The sequence below is a fragment of the Hypomesus nipponensis genome, chromosome 9 (genome assembly GCF_054491055.1).
Source record: "Hypomesus nipponensis isolate SF chromosome 9, ASM5449105v1, whole genome shotgun sequence".
In the NCBI taxonomy this organism is placed as follows: Eukaryota; Metazoa; Chordata; class Actinopteri; order Osmeriformes; family Osmeridae; genus Hypomesus; species Hypomesus nipponensis.
Window position 1 is genome coordinate 12883443 of NC_140369.1, and position 27307 is coordinate 12910749.

The 27307-nt window shown below is 40.2% G+C and overlaps 1 pseudogene; it reads right to left on the minus strand.

Moving 5' to 3' along the window:
• Positions 1–8420: 8420 nt before the first annotated feature.
• Positions 8421–9686, minus strand: LOC146272990 (actin-1 pseudogene; annotated as a pseudogene).
• Between the last annotated feature and the right edge of the window lie 17621 nt (positions 9687–27307).

Here is a 27307-nt window from a genome sequence, read left to right on the forward strand (position 1 = left end):
TCTCTCTTGGAAGTCGCTTTGGATAAAAGCATCTGCTAAATTCATAAATGTAAATGTAATGTAAGAGATTGAGTGTTTCCTTTCCTTAGATCTGCTGGATACTCTGTCCAGATCTGTCAAGAGTCTTCTGTAGTAGCTTATGGGATGTGGGGAAAGTACTGAGTAAGCAAAACAGACTACCGCAGTGAAATGTTTAACTTACTGCACTGAGACTCTCAAACTTATACTCTTACCTGTCCACAGTCCAGAATCAGCTCCAGGTCTAAGATGCATATATGGATGAAAAATTGATAATAAAATATTTTAAAAATCTGGGAATTGAGACTACCACCCCTGATGAAAGAAAGCCTTGTTGTTAACCAGTGATTCCCCCTGATGGGCATTAACATCCAGACATCTTGCAAGCTTTGAGTGGAAATGGTCTTAATGAAGTGGTTGTTAGTCTTCCTTCATCAAAAGGAAATCAAAGACTGATTTGGTCAGTTTCCATAACTTAATCTTAAAAGTCTTGCAAGTATGCATTAAGATTTTCATCTAGTTGAGGAGATCAGTTATTTTTTACAACATTCAAGACACCAGAAGAGCTCATTAAATGTGTGACGATTTGAATTAGGAGGACAAATAGACACACAGACGAATCCAAATCTTTTGGTGTGTAGTTAGAGAGCAAATTCTATGATTTATTTTCAAATACTCTTTGCAACACACAAAAAATAATTCAAGAACTGGTTTCAATCAGTATTACAGTATTAGAGATAAGTCTCATGTTGATGTATTTTCTAAGTGACCCTGACCACCCATGGAGAATAGATCCTCACATGACCACTATAGTGCCAGCAATTTTGCTTAGCATGTACAGCCGGCAAAAACACTTTGCAGTCCAGTGATATTGAAATAAATACCTGATACTGAATAAACATTGTATTAAATTGGTGGGCAGATAAGTGCCAGCCCAGCAGTCTCCTCAAATGACCATTTCCTCTAAATAGCCCTTGAGCAAATGATCCATCACTAAACTGTTGGAGACACCTTAATTAAACCAGGCACAGCATGGAAAACCACTGCCAAGTGCTAAGAAAGCCAAATATATAAATATATTGGAGTGACAGGGGCTTTTAAACATTTTATACCCAAATGATTGCAGGTGCAAGTCATGCCAGAAGGTTAAAATGCTGATGGTGTGACATTCAAGTTTTTTTTATTTCTTTATAAGGGACAACCCACAGGATCAATAAAACAGACCAAAGACAGCAAGCTTTTAAAAGTATGACCCCAACATCACACCTCAATTACATTGATTGACAAAAACTGGAACTCTGTCAAAGTAATGACTGCATAGTTAACTATGAAGCCAAAGTATAGCATGGGCAACATTTAACATGCATTGTAATAAATCATGCTTACAGTAGTTGTTTACTGACCAGAGCATTTATTAAAGACAAAGCAACAGGGGCGTATCTTATTTGTTAAGACATGGAGCAGGAGCAGACAGTGGGAGGGGTCATCAGCTGCTCTGCATATGGCCCTAAGTCATGGAGGAATGATTTCAGCACCTGCCCACCAGTGTTTTGCAGACCACCTGCTCCCCTTTAGAGCCAACTAAACTCTGTCCCCATGTTGAGCATATTTCCTGCACACTGCTGACATCATTCTGGGCATTGAGGCGTGTCTCACACACAGTGTGATCACTTTTGTCTTGCTACAAGCGAAAGGCATGGGGACCACCAGGGGGACAGCCAGGGGGACAGGCAAGGTGACCGCCAGCCCCTGCATGGCCCTGTGTTCCACTGAGTCATGTGAGCCAATCTGCAATTCTTAGCAAAGAGAGACTTGCTAAAGTGAGTTAATCTATGCTCTAAAAACTATTTAATGTCAAACTGTAAAGTTCTTCTTTTGAGCATTAAAATAGAGAAAGCTAAGTATGTCTTCATCTTGAAAATTAGATGTGTTTTCTGATAAGGGGTAATCTACAGGGGATCAAAGACAAGATCATTATATCATGAACCCACAGGACTGTGCAAGGCTACTGGATTATTTTGGGAGGGGGCTGTATTAAACAGAAGTCATTCCGAACCATGTAGACTTCCATAAAATAGTAGCAGACCTCCCCATATCCTATGATGCTTTCAATAACATTCATGAAGAACTAGCAAATGACAAATAGCCTCCTCATACCACTGCCCAATCCTTCGTTTCATATCTCCTACTTTGGCTTATAACTATGTGAAGATTATTGAAGGCAGTGCTGGCACAATAACAGCGGCACAACAACAATGAGTCAGACTCATTTAAAACCTAAATCAAAGGATAGAAGGACCAATGTGTGAGTTGAGAGAATTAAGGCCACAGCTGTGAAGACCCGTGGGGTCAGTGTTCTGAGCCAACACAGATGCCCTTTGCAATGTATGTTAATGGGCCTGGGAGAGCAGACTCGGTGCTCTACAGAAGCTACTATCCACCACAAAGATGAGCCGATGCTTCCTTCCTCCCACACTGATGACAAAGCCCACCTCTAAGGGCCTCACTCCAGTCAATAGTAACAGTCTGAATCTAAATATAATCGTCCATTCCTCTGTTTGTTACAGTCTAAGCAGTAATACATTTAATCAGCCCTCATGGTGCTCAGTGCTGATGCACTCATGTAACACATGCAGGAAGCAGGCAGAGCAAATGGAGAAAGGGGATTCAGAACATGTGACAGGGGTCAGTGTGGTGGGAGGTGGTGAGATGAATGACTGAGGTGTGAATCCTTGCTGTTAATGGAGGGAGGCATCCACCCCCAACTGCCTCTCAGCACTGTGATCATCTCCGGTTCTCGATTATTATATAGACTGACTGAGATTCCATAACACAGCAAAACGCACCTGGTACCATACATTCTAAAATAGCATTTGGCTTACAGTACGTGGTTAAATGCTGCACTGTTAAAATAAATCACTGTTGCTGTTTATATTGACTGATTTACTTTTCGTAATCAGTATTCACTTAGGCAACATAAGTGAAGCTATTGTGAATGAATCAAGTCAGGAATAATATATAGCCTTTGGTTTAAAATTTACTTTGAAAAGCTTCCTCTTCACACTTCAACCAATAATCTGACCGTTATCTGTGCCTGTTGTGTGTTGCCTTGGTTACAAAGTCCTTCAATGGCATTATAGTACAGTAGAGTTCCCACTGAATGCACAGAGCACCATCATTTGGTTTAGAGAGGGGGATGTATGTTGTGCTTCATGGAGCTAAAATTAGGCATAGCTCACTCTTGCTGTCCTCTCTTAGAATCAGAGGGTTTGCTTTTCAGACAGAAGGAATAAATAATTCATGCTTTATCACATTTTTACATTGGAGCTTACAGCACAAAAGCAGAATAATAACAACTGCTTTAAATATTACAGTAGAGAGCAATCCTATTCTCTGTGCCAGGAGACACCGGTATGTTGCCTCTAATTCCGTCCCACTGAATAATATCTATGTAGAAATACCATTTCAGTCTGTCATACCTACTCTAAACCTCTTCCTTCCAAAAGGCCATGTATGTTATCTCATCTGCCCAGTGTTTGACCACACAACTAGACATCTCACCAAGTACAGGAGGAAGTCTACTGAGAGGGATAAATACACAGTACTCTAATCCTATATGCAAACCTAGGTTTCAAAGTTCCCAGAGTGAGTTAGGGAGAAGATGAGATCCCTTCAACATCCGGCTCAAACAGTCCATAGCAATGTATCCACTGTACCTAAGAGATGATTAGGAAGACTAATGAGCTGAGTTAAAGGTGTCCTTCCACACCAGGAGGACACAAGGGCAGACTCAACCACTGGTCCAGGGTCAGTTCAGCCCACATCTCTGCCTTCTGTCACAGACCTGGCTAATTTAAAGAGAGGCTCTTTCTTAAGAGCAAATCCTAACCTGTCATGCAAATCATGTGTGTCTGCAGGCTCCATCATGTAAATTTAATCAAAATTGATGTTCCCGTTCCTCACCTGCAATACTTGCAGTGACAGTACAGAACAGCCTGCACCTCATACAGAGGCTAGATTAAATGGATCCATCTGTTGATAGGATTTCCACCCAAAAACTTGATGGAGAGTGACAGTAACTTATATAGACGTTTTTATGTATATCTCCTTGTCAATCAGTGAAGGTTCCCTTTAGATGAACTCAACATCTTACAAATGCCACAGTATTGGCAATTGCTGCACTGACTGAGGCTAGTGTGTTAAAATGTTCTTTTATTCAAAAATGTAATTTGAAATGTCATCAAAAAACCTCTAAAAAGGTTTTATCAGGAACAACCTGACTCTGTTTGAGAACCTTTTCAGGTGGCTATTATCATAAAGGTTTACACATAGCTCTTTTTATCTTTTTTTTGTGTGTTTGGCAGGCTTTGAGAAGCTTCCATTAGGATGGCAATGCAGTACACCGTGGGCCCAGTATGTCTGATGGAGAGTGGAGCTGATAGGATGCACCAGACAAAGACGATGTCAACGTCACCACTCCTCTTTGCATATGCGACTCACTGGAAGATGAAAATGTCTACAGTGGCAGCATGAATCAATGCTGAGGTAAAATATTAATCAATTTCCATTTAAAATTCCCCTTTAAATTTGCTATTTGTGGATGCTGGCCGGGGTGGCTCTTTGAAGCCTCTTGGTGCCACCAGTAACCCTTTCAGTCTAGAGGAGCTTTAAGAGCATAGAGGTCTCTTGCTCTTTCCTGGTTGTTCAACAGTGACGTTCTCCTCATTGTCTTTTTCTACAGGCTTCACTCCAGTAGATGTAACCAATCTTTCTCTAGAAAGCTCGTAAGCTTCTACCCTCCAGCACTACCCCACACAAGAAGGAGTATTGGGATTTAGAAAAACGGGCTAGGACCAGTGTCAAAGTCTTGATGAGGCATCCAGCTGAACAAAGTACCTGATGATATTAGGATAAAGATTGAAGGGACAGAAAGTGAGCAATGTTTAGTTAAACTAGTACACTTAAAAATGCAAGCATCCTTCAGTCAACCCTCAAATAATGCAGACTGATATGAGATGAAGTATATACTGTGACCACTCAGAGTCGATGACATTTACTGTCATGTTAAATAATTAAGTGTCAGACTGGGATGCCATTTGTCACTCTGCACTAATGAGCACCTAACATCAGCTGAAGCAGAAGTCAATAATGCCAATTGAGTTGTTGAAGCCAATTTTGTAAGTCCATGCTGGGCAAACAGTTTTAAACTGAAAATGCAACAGAAATGGATGAGTGTAAACGTCTTCTAAATTTTACATTCCAACAATATTGAACACTTTAAACATTACAGTTTATCGTCTTCATTTGTGCATTTGTGTACACTTCTAGTGAAAACGTATCCTCCTGTGAAAAACTTTCAAACTCATTATATGTAGTATGTTAATTTAATAATTAAATGGCATAGTCAATGGCAGTATAAGCCCTAATGCTCACAACAGTTCCATCACTCAAACTTCAATCACTGGAAATACCACTCTGAGAGCCTCTAGAGCACTCCAATATTGCTCTCATCTCACCACACTGCCAAAGTCAACACTTGGTGTCAAGACATGTAACTCATTGTTGCTGGGGGGACGGGGGTAGATGACCTTTCCATCATAGAGGCAACCTTCTGAGTTGCTAAACAAGTTCACACACAACATACTCAATTCATGTACAATAAAATCTCCAAGTTGATAATGGCTGTAATAATAGAATTAGGACCTCTTTATCTCTCCTTCTTCTGGATACTGACATGGAAGGTATGTTTATACAGATGTTATAATGAAGACATCATTGTTATGCCAAGTTTAAGCAGCCAAACTACTTCATTAACTAACCTACACCTCAAACACACTTCGGGACATGCAAGGACTTGCACAGCATGAACAGATGCAATATGAAGTGGAAGCCATATTCCCTGAGGATCTAATTGTTGACAAACTGTGAATTCATGTGTTAGTGTCATCATCTCTTCATTGGCTGCTGTTCTGGGCCACCTGGGGTCTAGATCTGGACCCCTTCTGGTAATGCAGAGCACACGCACTGAGTACAGCTTGCTTCTACTGTTCTAAAGCAATGAGGATATTTCACATTTTAACTATTAAGTGATATCAAGGATATTATGTATTATTTTAAAAGACAAAAACAACTGTTGTTTCACACATTTTGGTCTTAATAGTTTATATTGGCTTTGATTGTTGGTCTAACCTTCCTCTGGAGTTATACAAAGGTCACACCTGAAGTTCAGTGAAAATTCACACCACCTTGTTTCACAATCTACAGTCAAATGGGGAAAACGTTTTTTACAGACAAATTGTGCAATTCTGCTTATATTCATGGTGTTCCTAATTAATTGTAAGGTATGTGGGCAGAATATTATTAGAATCAATAAACCTTTTTGGCTTTTTGTGATGAGATTTAACTTTAATAATTTAAACGAAAAACCTACATAATATCTGATGCAATATGATGAGTCATTATCTATTTTTTTAACACTGAATACAAAACATACATGATGACCATCCATGGCTTTTGGAGACAATGTGAATAATATTATTTTGTTGCAACAAAAATAAATAACGTGGAATTGACGTGAGTTCAGCCCTGAGCACTTCACCTTCTAACTATTCGCAGAGAAGACCCATACACACAGATTATACTCTATCCTTGCCTTTACAACTGTTACTGCATGCGCAATGTCCACTACGATTTCCTACCCAGCTCTAAACAGATTGTAGAAATAAGTTTGAAAACTTTAATACGGTTCCAAGCCAACCTTGTGGATTTGATTTGTGAATTTTTTGAACATTGTATGTACAAACCTTTATGCGCACCATTTGCACTACATTGACGTTGAAAAATGTAAGTATTAAGCATCGTCAAGTTTCTACGGTTTCTAGTATGCAGCACCCCCCTAATTAGACGGTGTCTAGGCAATGAACATGTTGGCGCACTCCCTACGTATCAGTAACTTATTAACAAAATGTATTTATAATCACAAACTATTAAGACACAAATTAATTGCGCTGCTTTCGCCCTTGACACTGCAATATTATGTAACGATGACTGTGGTATGTACTCTCGGAACGCAAAGATCACAGCTGCTTTCATTTTCAATTAAAATGGGCCTATCACAAATGCCCAACGGCGAAGGGAAATCTCGTGCACGCGAGAGTTTTACAAGTACTTGATTAATAATCATTAATGGCATTCGTGAAACACATAATTTTAGTGTTACTGTGGGATAACCTGTCGTTCATTTGAAATGTCAGAATGATTCAATAAAAATAGTTCAACTGTATAAACTTTCTGGTTTAATGAATGGGCTTCTAAATGATTATGGTAACTTACCAAAAATATTATTTTTTCCAATCTGGAATACTAAACTATGGAAAATCGGCAACACAGTGCACCTACCTTCACAGCAAATTTCAGCAAAGAATCCACAGACTTTTGGACGTCCTCCTTCTCTGGCTTCGTACGCACCAAACAGTCCTCTGAAGTTCACGAAGTACTTTCTCTAGCTAAATCAACACGCGTAAATTCCAGCGCTTCTGCCTACCATCTGTTGTGCCTTGCGCGACGAGCTCGGTTTGGTGATCGAAGAGGGCGGGAGTACAGTGCGCACATAAAATCTATGAGGAAACGCTACACGAGAGAGTGGGGGATGAGAGAGGGTGAATGAGAACGGGTTCATCTGACAACTATCTATGGGTGTGGCAATTCAGTAAACCGACGCAGTTTGCATTGTTGAATCGTTCGATACAGGTGTGAAAGTTGAGTGGATTTTGTGCCACTAACGAGTTCGGGGATGCGCCTCCATAAGACATTCTTATAACCATGTTTTAATAGTACAATATTCTCTACATCCCCATTAATGTTGAGAGACATGATGTTAGAATAACCTCAACCTCCTTTAAGTCAAGGAAGTAATCTAATAGTGTCAGGATTCAACTCCAAACATAAGATTAGGATTTTTGTTTGTTTGTGAAATTGTTTGCATTCTTCACTTACATGGAAATCTGACGTAGCAGACAGAGAAGCAGAATGTTTGCAGCTTCGAATTATGGTGGAAATTAAGTCATGCTCTACATTTTGTGATTTAACCAAACCCCCGAAGGTCTAAATGTCCACACAGATTATGGATGAAGCATGAGAGAGAACATTTATACAGAACTGTCTCCCTATGTTGCAAGAGGAGAATAGACGTTCGTCAAACAAGATTCCTGAAGCAAAGAGATCCTATGTCACAGCAAAATTTCCCTTTTGTCTTACAGACACTTTGGTTTTGACTGTTAGCATCGACTAAGAGAACTTTGAGATCTCATGTGATCCAGAAGAGACAGAAATGAGATATTTAGCATTCATAAAGTATGACAATGACAGTATGAATATGCATTTATTTTTCAAATGAGCATTTTTTACAGACAATATCACATCCCAAATCTCCTAGCATACTCTGCAGTGACAAGTAGGCATCTTTCAGTTCTAGAAGCATCTCTTGCGCACCACAGCAGAGCCCTCCTCCTCATACTCCTGCCTCTTCACCCACATGGGCTGGAAGCTGCTGAGGCAAGTGATGATGGAGCCCCCCACCCAGGAGGAACATTCCTGATGGGGACCTGACATCACTCTGACCCCTGAATCCCTCGGGGCCAACTTCTCCATCTCCATCTGCAGACGCTCCGTTAGCCCACTGAACAGGGAGGAGCCTCCACACAACACCACGTTGGTCATCAAGGCATCCCGCCACTCAGGGTTGCACTTCTGCAAGCTGTTCATTGCCATGACGTGCACCCCGGGCTTGGACACCCCAGCGATGGAGGGGCAGAAGAGGATCTCAGGGCAGAGGAAGCGTTCGTCTCCCAGGCTGAAAGTGGTGCCATCTGGGAGCCGATAGTCTAGTGGTTGGCGTCTCAGTTCCCCCCTCAGCTCTGTCTCATAATTCTGGGAAATGTAGCAGCTCTTCTTCATCTCCTCCACACAGGAAATGTAGCCATAGCCAAGATCTTTAATCAGCTTACTGAGATAGTCTGATATAGCCTGCCCAGCAAGGTCCATGTGAAAGGTGGCATGAGGTAAACAGTACCCATTGCAGACAGGGGAAACTGAGGTCCTACTAACACCTGAGTCCACTATTAAACCAGTGACTAGTCCAGAAGAGTACATAGATAACACTGGCTGGTAGTTAACATACATGGCTGGAGCAGAAAACCTCTCAAAGAGAAGCTCAGCTATTTTCTCTCTGTTAGAGATGGGTGAGAATGCAGGATCGGTGACCAGAATGCCATGCTCTTTGGGGCACACCTGCAGCTTTTCATAAATGATATAACTCCAAAGCTTTTCTGTGGAATCCCAGTCAGTAATAATTCCATTGGTGACTGGACTCTTGAGACTGAGGTTATCTGAGCCTTTGCTGGGAATTTGTAATCCAAAATGACATTGGTCCATCATTTTCATTTGAACCAGTGATTTTGTCACAGTTTTTGGCCTCTCAGTTCCAGAAAATCCCGCTCTGGTATAGCCCGATCCAGGGTCAATTACAATAGCCACATTCTCCATGAAGTCCTCACTGCCATCCATTATTAAGTCAGGTGCACTACAATATGAAAGCTTGTGGTCATATGTTCTTTTTGTTTGTTTAATATTTCTATATCAGGCCTACAGTTTGTGCCATCATTTGTGTTGCCTTGCCATGTAATAGCCTCTGTTACCACGTACTTGGATGCTTTTATACATTGAGCTGCCTGACATAAATGTGTGACATCACAATGGCACCAATGGCCTCGAAGCATTACCATGGTGCTCCAGTGTTGGGTTTCTATGGCAACAAGCAATCACAGGGCTATTTTTCAGTATTTGTACATTACAAAGTGATGACAAAGAAAAGCTTTCCTGATCATATTATTTAGTGCCTCAAGTTGTGCACGCATACTGTAAATCTAACATCACTGGCAAGTTGTGTGAAAAGAACAGCTTGCTTCATGAGCACAGAAATTATGCTGACCAAAACATTGAAACCCAAATAGTTTCAAAGGCATAATTACAGTATCTTACAGCAATATAATTGATACCATGTTTGATGTGGTGCATTCTGTGGTGTGCTTGTGACACTTAATGCCTGCATAAAGGCATTTGCAGCCAGATCAGCATGAGGTCAGATCATTATGCAGAGCTTTTATAATTTACCAACTCACTTTCACAGAAACACATTTTAGTCTAATATGAATATGTGCAGTATTGAACACATTTTGCTGTATTTTGTACATGACCCTAACAGAAATTCAACAAATGTACTGCTTCTCCCATGTGCGCTTTCTTTCTTTCTTTTACTTCCTTTATCAGACTTCAGTTCTTCGTGAATAACCACAAAGTTAGGTTAAAACAGGGTTTTCTACAAGTATTCTTCCTGGAAAGGTAATTCCATGGATTTTAAACCATGACATGACAAATAAAGCCTTTTATCTAAATACCTAAACTAAACATCCATTGCAGAAGAGGATAAATAATTACATCCTTATTTTTAAGAAATGAAATGAATGTGAATACTCTCTTATCGGCTTGAAGATCAAGACTTCTAAATGAGCGTTTCAGAATAATCAGTTACAAGAAATCTTTTGTTGTCGAATTACATTTTAACTGTATGTGTTAAAATAGCAAACATTTCATAGGCTGAAGGTTAGAGAGATTACATTAGGAATTGGCTGAAATATCCAATCCGCATTTGAACTCGAAAATATACAATACTGTGTATGTACATGGTATCAGGTTAGAGTACCTAGTACGAGCAGGGGAAATTATGTTCTTCAATGTTGATTCATATTTCACCTTTGGAATATTGCAATTAGATTAACACTATTGGGTCAAACAAGGTTTTTCAAAAACCTGTAACTTCTAAAGAGAGCAAGACCAAACTTACAGTCATCCTGTAGATCTAAAGGACAGAAACAAGTAACACTCTGGCCTATGGATCAGCACTGACAGTAAAGGCCATCTCCAGTAGATGAAAGAACTAAACGTTTTTTTTATTGGACATGCAGTACAACATTACTGCTTCTGAACACATCATTCAAACTGTTTAAGAAGAGAAAAGGGGACTGACCTTTCGAATAAAGCCTGTTTGCTGAGCTCTGGGCCGCATCCACCAACAACTGCAATGCAGCAAGCCAACAAATCAGCAACGATTCATACCACCTCATTGATGTGTGGGGTAAGACTCCTCATCAGCATGGAGAGCTGTGGAGACTACTTCAGCACCATTGATGCCGTCTTGGAAGAGATGGACCCTGGTTCCTTGGCTTATTGAGCACAATAGTCAGCTGGTCGCACTGCACTGTCAGAGCTAGACCTTGGAAGCCTGTTCTAGACTTAGCTGCAGTAGAATCTGTGGAGTTTTGAGTTGCTAGTAGATTCCTTTTGTCAGAAATTGAGAAACCTTTGGTATTCAGTGCTTCCCCTGGGATTTCTTGACCTTCAAAAAACTGCATAAAATTTTTTAACAAGTTACAATATTTACTTATATTGGATTGGTCACAAGGCAAATTTATAACGAGTAAAAATGCATTGATATGGCTAGCTGACCAGTCCTGAAATGTTGCTTCTTTTATGGAGACAAACATTACAGTTGTTTTCATTTCCTGTTGTTAAGTATGGTGGCAAGCTATGGTGTTAGTTTTTGTTGTCATTCTTGGCTAGCAATAATTTTTTAATTAGTTGGTAAATTGGTTATGGCTTAGTGGGCTGTTCTGCACTTCATTTAATGATAGATGTTGTTTTGCTTAAATGTAGAGGCATGAAGCCATTGCGGTTGGTTTTGCCTACTTAATGAAATCTTGTAAAAAGAGTTCCCCCCCACATGTGATGGCCTCCCACTGTTCTCTGGCTTCCTCTGGCTCTGCTTAAGCTATCAGGTTGAAGTAATTCCAGTTCAGTCTCTCAATCTTTCACATGCACACAAGAACATATGCTACAAAAGTTACTCTCACACAAATATATAAACACAAGAGCTCGGGCCTTTTTCCCTCTATGGGTAAACCTACAAATGGCTTTTAGAGAATTTAGCATCCTGTATGGCTACTGTTTGTTAAGGGCAGTGATGTTTTTGGTTGAGGACGTCAGTTCACAAATCGAGCCTAAGGGGTTTCTTTTTGTTGTAAAATACTGTATGTTATATGTTATAAAATATTTGAATCAAAGTGGACATTGCTATTCATCAAATCTCTTTAAATTACAATCAATATGTTGAGTCTGTATTGACCATAAAGATGGAGGTCTTACTGGCCTTCAAAATGACAGGCATACTGCCAAGTGCCAGAGCTTGCATACCGTTCAATATTTGGTCTCTTGCTTTACACATCTCTTCAAATGTACTGTACATGGGTACAATACTTGCCAAGACTCCATGTGCTATTTCTGGCTTACCAGAAATATGACAGTAAGCTCATTTTGTTTAAACCTCTGAGATTTAAAAATGTGAGGATGAATATCCATCTTCAGTGATATAGAAAGCTTCAGGCTGCTTCAATGATGTTGATAATACTAATGGCGATAACAAGAATCCTCCTTACACACAAGATGGTAATAATGAGCCAAAACACATTATATAAATATCACATAATATACACCAAAATTCATGCCAGTTATTTCCTCTGAGGAAAATTGACCGATAGCTGGCCAATCTGAATCTCCAAAGCTATAAAACCCAACAGAGATGAAGACAAAGAGAGCCCGATTTTGCACCACAGTATTTAAACATCAGTGGAGTTCTTATCTGGCTCTTAAACAGACTGTAATAGTAGTAGACAGGAGTGTGAGCCTACTGTGAAATACCTCAAAGTTCACAGAGTCAGGCTGAGCCCGAGACAGTGTCTGCAGGGAAGGGGGACAAAGAACCAGCTGTGGTCATGTTGACATGTCGACACGCCCTTAAGCTGTATCGATGTTTAACATTCACTTCCAACAGGTTTCTGGCTCCTGGTGGGAGATTTTGAATATATGTCACTAACAAGACTACTGACAGCCCATGTGATGGAAAGAGAACATGTCCCCTCGCTGCAATCTGACTGGGCAGCCACATGCCAGAAGGATGGAGAGGAGAAATAGCAAATGACAGATTGAAAAGTAAAGAAATTCAGTTTGATTGTTTCTAAATGCAGCCGGTTTCAATTTGTCAATGCAGCAGAACAAAATAGATGCCATGCTTCATGACTTTTAGATTGAAAAGTGTCTTGGTGAGCATTTGTGGAGAGTCATTACACAGTATGATTGTTCAATTATGCTTTACCAAGTTCAAATAATGCTTAAAAAAATGTGCCCAAGGATGTGGCCTCTGAGCAGTGAACCAATAACACAGGCCAGGTTCACAAGAGGCTTCCTCAAGGGCTTTAGCCAAATATGAGGGTTCACACAAACAAGTGGGTCTGACAGTGAGGAACAAGAGCAGTAACCTGTGGATCCCATTTGGGGTGTTGGGCCCTGAAGCGATGCATGATGTTGGGTGGGTGGCAACCATTTATAGGTCCTGGAGCAAGGAGCAGGTCAGGCGTGTGGTAATGAGCCAATCACCAGATGCCATCCTGCTGCACACAAGCCAGGAACTATTTTCACTCTACTGTGCCAACATCAAGTGAATATTCCTCCTACCAAAATGTATCTACAATCATGCCCTGGTTCCTGGTGGGACAATAGACAAAAGTCCAAAAGTAGGAAACAAATGATAACAGTGATAATAATAATTATGCTTCATGATATCACATATATTTGGTGGCCTTACATACTTGCTCAAAGCAGGGGGGGGATATCTCACCTCTTTAAATGTGAAGCACCCACCTAGGTGATGCTGGGCTGTAAGTAGGTGGTAAAATGATCACCATACATCAGCTACAGAGACACATAGATGATTAGATAAACTGTGAAAAATGTTCCTCTTCAATGTTGCAAGCTACAGTGTACTTCTTGTTTGTGATTATGTTCTATCTATGTTGTATCTATAGGTCAAGTAATATTATATCTTCGTCTAAGCAAGAACTTCTGTGGATTCAGGAACAGGAAAGAAGAACCGAGAGAATACTTCCTCAGTATCATTGTTTGAGATGTGTTCATGGACTGGTGAGAGCACCCACATCCCTTTTTCAACACATTTTCCAAGCCAGTTTCAAGTGTTCAGTTGCTTCCTGAATAAATGTTCTTAACTTAACAAAGTGAATGTGAGCTCTAAATTGTTGACAGAAATTTTAAAAGACTTGAATGGGTATCTGAGATGAAGTGTGACTCAAAGTTACACTACATGATAACTATTGCTGATTGATTTGACAACAAAAGTGACACTCACTGTGAACTATTTGCCCAAAGGTAAAAATATTCAGATTGAAGGAGTGGGTTTAAAGCAAAAAGAATGTTAGCATTGACAGTATAGCGTGGAAGCAGTGGACCCAGTGAAATCATCCGCTAACATGGTTTATTCATTACTCTCCTATGTAATGGTAATTCAAAAAAACTCCCAACGCTTGTATTTACTGGTATTGTATTGTCAGTTTAAATCCATGTCATTTTGAAGAGTCCATCCGATTTAAAGTGAATGTAACCATCGAAAGGTAAAATATAAATAGTTTAAAGTGCATGAGCTGAATTATAAATGACATTCCCCTTTGCACAACATTAAGTCTTAGATATCTTTCTGTCTTACACCTTGGATATATGTCTCATAATCATCACAGGTGGCACTGAATTTGTAAACAGGAAATAGCATATAGCTTCAGCTGTGCAGTGATCACTGATAAGATGACAGTTCTCTATTGATGCAACCATGGAAACCTGGAGAACTGAACTAAACAACTCTCCTGTTTTTTTGTGGGCTGTCAAACACTATCACAACATGGCTGCATAATCATCTTCCCCTGGAAAATGTTAAATCCATGTTTACCAAAATGGCTCACATTTGCCAGTCATCGTTGATTAGCATTAGTAATGTGGTTGAAAATGTCCAACATTTCCAATTCAACTGTAGTGGCATTTTCAATTTAGAAAGGAAATATTAACAACCACATCATTTGCATCATTATGCATTGCTTTTTTGCTAAACAAACCTCCATAATTTAAAACCTAAAATGTATGTGGAGACAAAATGATTAGCTTTATACTGTCAATTACTTTTGGCTGGGCTAAAATTGCTTAGGTGTATTGCATTTATACTTACATATAGCAAACTACCCATGTACAGTTGATACAAGGGGTGAGTGCAATGTGCCGCATAGAGTCTAGCGGGCAAATGAAAACGCAGAGAGAGAGCAAGAAGGATGGGGAGGACAGGAGAGGGGGGTAGGGCAGGGAGAGAATAATGCTGCAAAATACTTTTCCTAGTCGAACGTGACCGTTCCTTCACCCTACCACAATCTGATTATCCTTTCACTCTTTATTTGAAACACTTACTTAGCTTTAATGGAACATGCGTTACCCGAACTCTATTCTAAGATACTAAGGTCTATATTTTAAAGGAGGAATTGAGCTTGCAATGTCCTCAAAATGATTTTAGAGAACACCTTTACAGTACCTTTCTTTGGACACTTTCAATTGTGTTTTTAGATACAGTGTCTTTATCAGTCATTTCTCTACCTTGTTTTGTCAAGACTTTGCACTATTCTTTTCCCTTTCATGTTAGCTCTATTGTCACAGCTCTATTACCTCTAGAGTCATGGAAAGGTAGAGACACCAGGTCTCTGCAGCATTCCCGGGTGCTACTGAATAGAAGCTGCAATTATGAGTCCCCCCTCCCATGAGTGTCTGACATCTCTAGTTGAGGGAGGGTGCTGGCTGAGGGGGGATGCTGAGAGAGAACGCCAGAGATCTGACCTTAGGACCAGCCACTCTTCTTTTAATTACCAACCATTGCTCTGAGTGGAAGGATACTACACTATGCGCCGTCAGCGCAATAGCTTTCTCTTCCTTTATTCCCTTTCTCTGTCCCTCTCTTCCTCTCTCCACTGCCACCCCCACTCCTTTTGTCACTTGTTCCTTTAATGAAGCGGTGGTGGAAAACTGGATTTTTCAGCTGTTTTTACTTGAAGACAGAGCCATGAATATTTCAGTGTGCTGAGGTGATTACTGACAGGCTTGGTATCTCCTGGGCTCATAGGGCCCAGCATACGCGTGACAGTGAGGGAGCTGGGAGCGAGGACTGGCTGGATCAGCATCTCATCGTCATCATCTTCCACATCCTCCTCATGCTTCAGCACATGTTCAACCCCATCTCTCGTTCCCAACATGTACTGTCAACACCCACAGTGATTACTGGAGGTATTCTGGCTCAATTCAGAATTATTGATGGTAATAAGGACAGGAGCCCTGACATGTTTTACATACATTTCAAATGATTGGAAAAGTACAGTCCTAAAACGTTACTGCAAACATTATGTATACCAATGTATTTATATCAAATATATTTTCACAATAATATAATGAAGTCATACATACACATCACAAATGGTAAATATGTTCAATATGTTGAACATACATTTAGTATTTTTTATGTCATTGTTATCAGTTACTAAGATCCAACTCCATCTATGAGATTTGTACTTTCCCAGTTTTTTCTGTATAGTATTGTGTAGTGCAAATGCCACTTTGTGTGAGCTCATAACATTGAATATATTGAAAGTAACGTCTGAAAGAAGAAAGTAAATCCAATTTCACGAGTAAACATCTCCTTACCCCCCACCCCACACAACTCTGTCCGCCAACTCTAGCTTTTGTATGCAGGCACTCAACAAAAGAAAAGCAGTGCAATGCAATATCTCTGAGATAATGAATTCAAAATGAATTGGCGTTTTTCATTCCTCTGGTATTCACTCCACAATGGCGACATGAAGTGGATCTTCCACCTACAAAGTGATATCTACAAATACCAATCAGATTCTCTGTGATGCAGTCCTGCTCGCACATCGACAAAACTTCATTACTCAGCACATCCGATTCCCATAAGGAGCAGTTGAGGAATCAAAATAAGAAAACAAGATTAAGTCTCCGGGGTCTCTCTTCGACTAAGTTGCAAACTTGCCCACACACACAACTCATAGAATTCCTCTGACGTAATGGCACATTCACACCACAATCATCCATATTTCTTATGTTTCTCCAGCATATGGACAGAGGGGCAAAAGCATCACACAGGATAAGCAGATCCTGTGACTCCCTCTCAGCTCTCAGTCAAACACATCCACCTTTCATGCTATGTTTAAAAACCCTCATCTGGCCCATTTCAAACAGACCAACATTAGCTTGGAGCATGATATATTGGGCTGTGTATTTCCCAGAGAGGGTGCCATGCCTTAGGCCTGTGAGATGTAAAGCTAAGCCAGGGAATTTAGAAGGTTACAACAAGCATACTGTAGCGGGCTATCAACAAATTAATTTTCTGCATGAATTGTAAGCTGAGTATACTAATATATTCATAATACGGTATATTTAAATAGATTATTGTCTTCTAAATGTTCACATTTACACCTTTATTTAGACCATACACTGTGTTGGGATTCACATCCACGGACACTGATTATGGTTATCCTTGTCCTGTGTAGCCAGGAAGCACAGACATTTTCTTGTATACTGTATCCACATGAAGCCACCTAACAGCATCCATGTGACTATTCTTTCACGGGGGTAGTAAAGCAGTGATAGACACCCAGAAACACCCAGTAACTGATATCCTGAGGGAGTGAGAACACAGTGGCCTGGTAGTACAGCCATGGGGGAGCAGTGACTGTCACAATAACATCCCACAGGGATCTGCTGGACCTTAACATACTCCCCACTGGCAAACAGGCCTTGTGGCTGTCCCTCTCTCTCTTTCTCTCTCTTTTGCTCTCTCTCTGTCTTGCTCACGCTGTGTGTGTGTGTGTGTGTGTGTGTGTGCAGACTCACACTCTCTCTCTCTCTCTCTCTCTCTCTCTCTCTCTCTCTCTCTCTCTCTCTCTCTCTCTCTCTCTCTCTCTCTCTCTCTCACACACACACATACACACATACACACACACACACGCACACACAAACAGCACAGCTGCTTCAGGAAGAGAACAAAAGGAAAATATTGTGAGTGCAGTCTCATGCCCATAAACACCCGGAACCAGGGTTGTATACATTGTATTTGAATAAGAATTAAATTCAAAAGATGTTTAAGAAATGGTTGCACCCTGGCAATTCCATACTGAGTTTTTAAATTCACAAAATACAATTATACTGTTTGAACCTGTGAACTAATGCACCTCCAAATGAACCACTGCTAGTGTGCAGGACATAAACAAATGAATCAACCTAAAGCTTATTAAAAAGTTATAGCATGCCTTCCACTCAAGAGTGCAGTCATGAATGAAAAAAGTCTGTCTCTTAAGTCCTGGTTTTGGTACAGATGGAAATCGCTCAGGATGTTCGGATCAACAACCTACGCGTGTGCAGAACAAAACCATTCATAATGCAGACTATTTAGACCAGAGAGGGAATGTTATCTCACACGCTCCAGTTCAACATCATCCATCATTGAATTTCTCTCTAACTCTCCCTCTATCTCTCTCTCTCTAACTCTTTTTCTCATTCTTACTGTCTTGCTCTCTTTCTCTCTCCTCTCTCTCTCGCTCTCTCTCTCTCTCTTTATTTATGAGCATCTGGAAAAGTGTTACGGTGTATAAACACAATGTACTATTTGTGTTATTATAATGTCTCAAATGGATTGCAATACATTGCACTTTGGTCATATTAAAATGCATTCCCCTGTGGAGGTATGGAACTACACTGTATAAGAGGATGAATTTCTGAAATGAATGTAGAAAGATGAATACATCAACTCAATGCTAGTCTTAAAAGTATCATTGTTACATACAGACTTTTTGCTATACTATACAAACAAGTACTTTACAGTACAATCCACATAAAAGCTTTGAATTGAATTGTTCATCTATAGGAGGACTAGACGACTAATCCATCCATTATGTTTCCTCGCAGATTGGCCATCGACCATGGAATACAGGCCCCAGGCTTTCCAGCTGCAAAAGTGAACATCTCCACCACCCTTTTATAACATGGCGTAGATCCATTTCTTCACTGTTTTTAGAAGATTTTGTGATTGTGTGAACAAATGACATGAATCTTCTCATAGAGGAGCATTCTAACACTAGACACAGAGCATGAAATATTGATGATAAACAGACATTTAAATGGAGACATAGTAGAACAGAACTAATGGCGTAAGCAATTCTGCGAAATAATACAATAAACGATTAAAAGTAATACCAAATAACTAACTGCAGAATGTCGACCATGTCAACCAAATTCAGGTGACCTACCAAGACGAACAATCATGTAAGCAAGGGCACTGGGAACCTGGCTTGGGGCTCAGACAGACCTCCTTCCAGAAGTCCCAGAGGAGAGTGACATGCTGGGGGTATCATAGGAGAAATGTCACTGGTACTTTGAGGAGCAGCTCATTGGGCTTTGGGACCCCCTGCTCCCCACAGGAGCTCAGATCTGCGTCAATAGTTGAATCTTATTACATCTCTCAACAAGCAGAGTATAGTGTTCAGGAAACCTTGGAGAGATATCCAGGGGAAGAGTGAGTGACACAGGTGCAGAGGGACACGCCAGCAGGCATCTGGGTGAACAACAACAACAACAAGCAGCATCAAGGTTGGAACCAAAAGACAACAATGAGAGGAGTTGTGTGACCCCTGGACAATAACTGAGTGGCAAGGAAAGAATTGGTTGACTAAAAGGCAAAAGTGGATATGTGAAATACGCTGGCCCAGCATCTCCACTGCTCGCTGCTCCCCACACACTGTCTGCATTACAAGCAGCTGGTAGGTGGTGAGATGTTGTTGACGTTAGCTCGTGGGTAGATCGTCTGCAGGGTTTTTTTTTTAGATAAGAGGCTTTCCATTGACTAGGAAGATGGACTTCATGCAGCCAAAAGTCACATGTGAAATATTGGATTTCTCTCTCTCACTCTCTCTTACTCTTACTCTTTCTCCTTCTCCGTCTCTCCTGGTCTCTTTCTTTCTACACTTCTCTCTATCTTTCTCTATGTATCTCTCACTACAGACCAAGACTCTTCTCTAGTCTCTGTATCGGGTTGCCATAGTTATGAGAAGGCAATGGAAAAACACAGCTAAATGAGGAAATTATTAATAAATGAACATAACAAGTCCCCTGCATAGAATTAGCCTGCTCACATCCACAGCAGAGTGTGCTAATAACATCCAGCCTATATAAAGACAATGGACAATAGTTACAAAATTGCATGGCTCAATTTGATTTCACATTTGATTTGTTGTTCTGAATTTAATCCTTTTTTGCGCTTCATTAAAATATCAGGGTATTCTTGGCAGAGGACATGGTACAGTCCATTTGCTTGGAACAGGAACTCTGATTTCCTTCTTTTAGAGAAACATTTAGACAATAATGCTTAACGCGCCCTAAATCCCAGATTAACATATGCATGACTACTCAACCAGTGTCCAATGCCTCCATTATTCCAGGTGCATGTTCCAAACTGATAACCATAATGTGTTCAAATGTACTGTTTTTCAGCTAGAACTGTTCGTAAAGTACACACTGCAGGACCGCAAACTATTGCATTGTTAAGATGTAACCTGACCAGTTCCAAACCATGACCGCATGAAAGCACTCAAGCCCTGAACTTTTGTATCTGGTGTATTGTATGTGCTGAATAGAAGAGTGTGAATGTGGGATGTATTGTGATCGGTGAAAGACATGGTAAATGCGTGTAAAGACTTTGAGAAGTCGTTTGTCCTTGGAATTATGAAGACTTTATGAGAATGCAACCAACTATCCAATCATCTGATTGCTCAATTGTACCTTAACTTATCTTTACACACCAAGAATGTCTCTTTTTGGCCTGTGAACTGGGCTTAGACTGAAAACTCTAGTCTAGATAAAAACCAAACTGCATATAGCAAATCACACAACTTAAAAGCCAGACTAGTTTGTGTTGTAGTACACCACGGCATACTGTACAATATATGGGATATCTGTTTACCAATTTGTCTCTGCCTTTGCACATGCATAGTCAAGAGCCTCAAGTGGCCTTCGTTGAATAACCTTTATAATCTAGTGTGATTTACTGCCATGGAGTGTCCCCTAGACAATGATGATATCCTCAGATCCTGAGAGCCCTCCTTTCAAACTGCATAATAAAGTGGCTACTACACCATGACCTGAGAGGCAGGCTGAAGCCTGCAGAGATGAGGATGAGGATTGGGAGGAAGTTGACCACTTCCCTCCCCACAATGTGCACCCTAAACAGGATACTTCTCACTCACTGCCATGGCAATGGCTGACGTGTGTGAGCTCAGAAGTGATCAGAAAGCAGTGGGGGAGGGTTGAATTGAGATGCATGGATAGATCCATGGTTGGAGAGGTGGTGGGGAAGTTGGTACAGTAAATACTGTGTTAGGTGGTGAGGAGTGATGGGGTAGGTGGTAGTTACAGAAAGGTGATAGGGATGGTTGTTATGCTGGTATTTATTGTGGTTGTATGGACAGTAGTTAAGGTGGTGGTAATCATGGTAATAGCAGTGTTATGCAGTGGTGAATATGGTGGTGTCAGTGATGGTGATGTGGTGGCGGTGTTGCTTATGGGGATGTTGCTGGATATAATAGTGGTGTTGCTACCTTTTGTGTTGCAGGATGTTAGGGTGGTTGTTATTTTGAGCAACAGAGAGCACCATGGAAAAGAGTCTGAAGAGAGTCTTGTTCAATTGTTTGTTATCCACCCGGAAGTTGATCTAATGTTTAAATTACAAAAATTAAAATGTTTAAGAGTACGGCTGAGTCAATGTGAACAACTACTACCCTTTAGCAACATAGACTTTTCTATATTAATTGTGAACCAACTGAAATACATTTTTTATAATTACAACCATTACTTACTGTCTGCGATGAATATGTGGGCAATCTGTTTTGATTGAAGGGGGAATAAATTCTGCACTGATGTAATACACAACTTAAAACCCAATGAAAACCAGCAGCCAATTCCCCTGATGTCTGCATGAGATCTGCAATGAGCAGTGTGATTAGACAGGGAGCTGTGCACTCCTGCTTCTCCTCAAGCATGCTCCTACTACTTTGGTGCTCCTGTCTCATTTAAATATTTCATGGGTAAAAATATTTTCTTTTTTTGATTTCCCTAAAGCAGTATTACCTCCTGTTTCCTCGTCTATCTAGGCTTACAAGCACTGAGGATTTCTTCACCTAAAAAGCATGAAACAAATGTACTCTAGGTGTTAATGAACACTTTGTTCAGCTAAGAAATTGATTATGTTTATAGCTATCATTGTTGCATTGTTGGATCCATCTTCTGTCATAAGTTATAATTTGTTATAGTTTCTGTAACTTTAGCTCTGGAACGATTTGTACACAAAAAAAGTATGTAAGATCCTTGCTTTTCAATGGTAGGATCAAAATGTAGTCACTGCCTACTTAGTGCCCCATGCTCTGTTAACTGATGATGCCTACGGTATGGCAAGTTCAGTGTGACTTGTACAGTCTGACCTCCTCATTCCTGCACTCTCCAGAGGTCAGGCAGCGGGGTCTCTAGGTAAGCTACACAACTTTCTCTACTCTCTTTTATTAAAGACTTCTTCTGGACAGGAGTTAGCAATTAGAGAGTCCCCTCAGCTGTGTCATTCCCTTGGGAAGTGCCAAGAGGTACTCCCACTCGCCCATTAATGTTTAAACTGGCCTGAATGATCTGAATAATTCAGTGGATCACTGCTCTGCTGATGGTAAGGAGCACTTTGATGTTGGTTTGGTCTATAGGCCCTATCCACAACTTTCTGATCAGAGTACGATTGACAGCTGCGTCAGCAAAGATATTTAATAAGATTCAGTTTGTTTTCCTTTCAGCTGGGTAGGGTAGATAACCCCCATCCATTTGTCTTTTAATCTAGGATGGGAATAATAACCTGCAGTATAATGCCTAGTTCATATGCCATTATTGTGTTTCTGTAATTGTCTGATAAGTTTCCAAAGTAAATTCAATATGTATATTGTAACTGAATACTTTCATACAGCTGCAAGCCTGGGCATTCGTTTTTGTTTTTGTTCCTGTTTCACTTGTATTGGGGAATATTGACGGCTCTTTCCTTATAGAGCCCCAAACTACTCTGTTTTCGTATATCTTGTACTTGTGTGAAAAATTGCCAAATAAAGCTTATATAACATAAACAAGGGGTGATTTTGCCTGCAGTTGAAATTGTCCAGGCACACAATATCTCTCTTCATGCTGATCCTAATCCATTATTCACAACATGTATTCCTCTCACATAAGACAGAGCAAAATTTTGATCAGTTTTTAGGAGAAGTCCCACCAGTAAAAATAAATTAACCCGAATCATGCACATGCTGCAAGTGAAAAGCTAGTGCATTCATTTGAACAAACTATGATAAAATGTATACAATTTAAGGAATTGGTTTATCCATATTGAACCAAATTCTGGCACTCTTTTGGCAACCTACACATCCTCAATGTGAAAACAGCAGTTACCTTGGCAACAGGCACACCACAATAAGGGCATGTTGAGAGACAAACAAATCGTGTTGTGCAGGGAAGGCTGGAGTCGTGTAATAGATTTATGTAATCAAGGACATTTACTGTACAGCCACTCATATTGTGATTTTGCATAAAATCTCCACAGCAACACTCATGGTGACCCTTCTGTCACATGAACTGGGCTGGTGCATCCTTTTCTCACCATGGTGCTCACAAAGAGAGATAATATGCAGAAGGCGGGGGGAGAATGTGTTTTTCAGAGATGGCAGCATGGAATGAACTCTCTTCTTCTTCCAGTCTCATCTGTATGCTTAAGGAGGTTGTGAGGAGGACTAGATCGAGAAGCTCACTATTTAGTCAACAGATGTTGCTTTGCGATACTGAATGTTTTACGTAGCATTTTTTAGCATCTGTAGATCTAACTAAATACATGTTCATCATTATTCTAGTTGATAACATTTCTTACATTTCAGCTGCCTGACTAACTGCCCATAGCTGTAAACAAGTAGTAAACAGTAAACAAGGGTTTGCATTCATTGCAGCATAGACAGTCGTAGTGAAAATAACAGTTAATTATTATTTCTCCATGATGACTAGGTATGGTTCTACTATATACTGTATATGTTACGTATTTTATGGGTCGCAAAACTATGCTATTTTTACTGTGCTTTTCCACTCTTTCATTCAGGGTTGCTGTCTTACATATTTTCTCATGTTCACAATGATCAACTATGACAATTCTTCTGTCTCCAAAAGAACACCATATTAAGGAGTGGCAAATAAGGAGTGAAGAGATTATAAATTAGGACACAGTCACTGTTTCTCTGGGCTGTCAGAGTGCATCAATAAAAGCACTGGGAAGGAAATGTAATACATTTAGTAGTGGCATATGCAGATGAGCCAAGTCTATGGAAAGCACATTAAATGTCTATGTGCATCCATAAAATATCTGCAGGGCAGTTTTAAAACCCGGGTCTCAAAAACAAATTCCCTACACTTGCTTTTTCTTTGCCTGGGTGGTGCTGTCCATGGTGCTGAACTTTCCAACATTGAAACTGAGGATGCTGTTTCAGCGTTTCCTTTTTTGGGGTCATCCTAAGAGAGAAAAAAACACTTGATATTTCAATATAACATTTCCATATCAGTTTGCATAGTTTGATTGGAAGAAGAATAGGCCCACAGCAAGAATAGATATCATTCATACTCTGTGAAACAAATCTCATTTTGCCATGGATGCAAAGCATGTTTCATCTTGGTGAATACAGTATCTTGTCTGGATGTGCTTGTAGAACAGGTTCTCATAGGAATGTCTTTGTAAATCCCATAGAGGCTGATGTCTTGGCAAAAATCTGAATATCCCCTGATTAGATACATTTGAATTATTTGATATGTATTTATTTAAAAAAAGCATCGTCTAACAGACTAAGGGGATTTCCAGATCCTACCTACCTGAGCACAGCTTGTATGATGATACATGTATAACCAGGAAAAAGTAAAGTTATGTAAAAGACATTTGTTAAAGGGTTGTAATGTATAATGTTACATGTGTTTGCGCTTAATGGGTGGTTATCATTCTATTTTGATAAGCTGTTAGGGCTGTCTAGTGGACCCAAACACAAGCCAAAACACATGGCGTTGAGGTTCAGAGTTTTTTTTGTGAACAGACAGACAGAGCCTGGAACCACACAGACAGGGGAGAGACTCGCACCCACTAGGAAGAAGTGGAAGTGTAGGGCGTGACACAAGCTTTGCATCCACTGGTGGTTTTACAGAACAATACATCCATAAGTTCAACAATGCTGCTTCAAAATACTGTAACATATTTTCCCCCAACTTATCATTTCCTTTAACAAACCCAGGAAAACTGTATTAAGAAATCTATGATCTGCACAACAACACTCGCCATGCAGTTCAGTGCAGTTCTACCCCTGAGCACACAAGCACACATCGATTTTTACCATGATTCCTTTCCTGAAGCTAAAGAAACACAACAACATACTGATCTAGTGTTTGAAGCATGAAGGAATAACCAACAGCCATTTGTGACAGTTACAAAATGGCAACATTAGTCAAACTGGCTGACATAGAGAACTTGTGGAGGAACTCTGGACGTCTGGACCCAGTAGCCCAGGGGATAGACATTATTGGCTCTTGTGGTTGTAGTGAAACTATAATGGAAACACAGTGGACATACGCTGGGCTGTTAGGATGAAATCCATACATAGTGACAGGATATGACTCTCTATGCAATGACACTTAGGTCTTATTTTCTTGAAAACAATCACACTCCATCTGTTTACATCACTATAACCATTATTTCCATAACTGCTGAACGAGGAGGAGACGTCAATAATCAAAATAGAGGACTAAGGATGTTTCAATCTATGCAATTAGATCTGATTATGCTCAGAAATTTATTTAATTAAGTAATTGATGCAGTGTCTGGGGAATACCTTATTTGAATGGTGTATGCTGACAAAAACATGATTAGATTTTCATTAGTTGTTAATTGTGGTTAGAAATGTCAAAATGTTGAATTATTCTTAGGACTGATGAGAAATAGATGTAATCCATGTATTTGTGCACATTGTATGCAGCATCAGGTTCAGTTAAATTACTTGATCATCCAAGTTTGTGCAATTTAGTTGTTTCCTAGAATACAGTTAAAGTAATGGAAAAGGTAAGAGATTCCTTTATTCTGCAGGCAAATATTGTTCAAATGCTTTAATTTGATTCGCTTTAGAAAAGCATTTTCTGTGTTACATTTTAGTATTACATACCATACCATGCTACGTATTAATTCTGGAATAAGTAACAAGGCATTTTGGAAATGGTGGAGGGTGTGCAGGGTTATGATGATTTCTTTGCTACCATTTATGTTTTGCAAATATCTCAAAAATCCAAACAAACTTGAGGACTATGCATGGTTGGCTCTGACATGACCACTCCACATTGTTTAGGTGTGTGAGATTCCACTTGACTCCTACTGGTTCCTGTCTGAGTTTCAGAGAAACACGCGGGTGAGATCAGGGATTACACTGAGGTGCTGATGGCAGCCTGAGCTTCTCTCTGCCTCCTCATCGGCTGTGTGATTGACAGGGGATGTTCAGTGGGAGATGAGAGGTGAGAGTGTTTGGTGCGAGGTGTCACTGGAGCTGGAACATTTAGCTCCGTTAGGGGAGATTGACACTGAGACAGGGAGAGCCAGCCTCACCAGAACAGGGAGAGACAGAACGGGCTCTAACATGGAACTCATTTCACCTGTGATATGACCTCGCCTGTTTTAACTTGGCAATACATACTGTATTGTCTTTTATTGTCAATTGTGATCATATACAACTGGCTCCCAGGTTGGAGGTAGAAAAGCCTTTAACTAGGTAGGTCATTAATCATAATTGATCTTTTAAAGGGAAGTGGATGTTTGGCCTTCTGTTCAAAGGCCATGCAGAAATCTTTAAAGGTCTTGCCTTCTGCACTGATAAATTGCATGACACAGTGTCCTACAGGCAAGCCTCCACCCACATACCTCTCATTACCAGAATTACAACTAGGGCTTGTTTTGGTTGGGTTCTTATTTGGATCATCACCTGTCCTTGCAAAATAGAACCGTCCATGCAAGAGGAACCAATGGTACATGTCCTATATAATACCAACCCTAACCGTGACCTGATATCCTTGTTTTCAAAGACTGCTGGAAAATGTGGTTATCCCAAATCATTCAGCCAAGCACCGACACATGTATAATAGGTTAATGTATCTT